Raw genomic sequence first — 1,567 nt, 5'->3', positions numbered from 1 at the left:
AGAGACATATCAACCAATTGCAATAGACAAACTTCATTCTAATCTTGATTTGAACAATTGTTTAAAAAATAGATTTCTAGCCTATCTGGGGAATTTGACCACCAATTAGCTGTTTGATGATATTAAGGAATTATTATTAATCTTATGAAAATGGTAACTAATTATGTTGTCTTAAGAGAGTCCTTACCTTTTAGATACATACTAAAATTATGAATAAAATGATTCAGTGTCCTGGATTTGCTTCAAAATGATCCATCTGCGAGTAGTAGCAGGGAGTTAAATAAAACAGGATTTGCCATGAGTTGAAAGTTGCTCAACAGGTGATGAGAATATGGGTGATCTTTACTGTTTTCTTCTCCTTTTTGTGTAAAGATAATAAAAGTTTAAAATTCCAGAACAATCACAAATATCCAAATTATCCATCTTCGATTTAAAGGTATCTTATTTCTCTGAATGAATATTAAGGCTTTGAAGAAAACATCTATTTTATAGCTAAATCAAGAAAGACCTCATGTATTAATAGTTCCACGACCAACCATTAGAAAGGAGGGACAATATTATTTTAAAAGATCTTGGCAGAATTTCTTATAAGAAAAGAACTGTCTTTTGTTAAGCAAAAAATGAGCCATTTAGGTAGAACAATGGTGGTAGTCTAGAAGAAAATAGTAGAAGAATGAGAAGAATAAATGCCTTTTTATGACTTTAAAAAATGAGAATTGGGACATGCACAGGAAGCTGAGAAGTGAATGGCCTCAGAAGGAAGGAGGGAAGATCTAAGGAAATACAGACAGCAAGGGAACCCAGCACCCTGGAAGGAAGTCTTTTCCATAAAGAAATTTTCCCCTTGGCAGGTGACCAACGGCAACCCAGGTGGAGGAGGCAGAGAAGGAGCCAGCGATGCTGCCCAAACCTGGGACCTATTCCCTCCACTGGGAGGTCAGTACAAGCCAAGTTCCTGGTGGGGTCACACTGAGAACATTTGGCAGGTTGTGCCTCTACGACATGATCGGTCCGGAGTGACGCTGATGGCTCAGAATGGATCTGATCGACACCAGGTTCTTGTCTGTACCAAGTTGGTGAAGCCCTTCCAAGCCCAGGTGGGCTCCCTGTACATGGTCCTCGGGGGGCTCCAGGACCAGCAGCACGGAGGCTCCATGGTAAAGGCACTGGTGCTGAACTGCATGGAGGTGATGGACCTGCCCTTGTGAGAACAAGCCAAGCGGGAGCAGAGGCAGTACCAGTGTGTGAGGGACGGCAGCCAGTAGGACATGCAGCCCAGTAACACCCCCTACCTGCTTCTGAGGCCAAACCCTCCCAAGCTACAGGAGCACCCCAGAGCATAAGCGCTTCCCCAGCGACTGCCTCATCTGGACCCTGAAAGCAGAGGGGCAGGTGGTTAATCCAGCCCCTTCCCCTAATTTGGGATTGACTCAGAAATGAAAACTCAAAAAACAGGCCCCAAACCCAACACTCCATACCCCCAACCCCCCACCCCACCAGGGACTGCAAGTGGCCGAGCTCCGGGCTGCTGGGGCTGTGCTTGTGTGGGGTCATGGAGGGTTTCAGA

The 1,567-nt window shown here is 44.6% G+C and overlaps 1 pseudogene; it reads left to right on the top strand.

Moving 5' to 3' along the window:
* The first annotated feature begins 897 nt into the window (after positions 1-897).
* On the top strand, positions 898-1,265 carry LOC100596321 (annotated as a pseudogene).
* Positions 1,266-1,567: the final 302 nt, after the last annotated feature.

Source organism: Nomascus leucogenys, chromosome 1a (assembly GCF_006542625.1).
Source record: "Nomascus leucogenys isolate Asia chromosome 1a, Asia_NLE_v1, whole genome shotgun sequence".
In the NCBI taxonomy this organism is placed as follows: Eukaryota; Metazoa; Chordata; class Mammalia; order Primates; family Hylobatidae; genus Nomascus; species Nomascus leucogenys.
The sequence above is the reverse complement of the archived record's forward strand: the minus strand, read 5'-3'. Positions and strand labels throughout refer to the sequence as shown.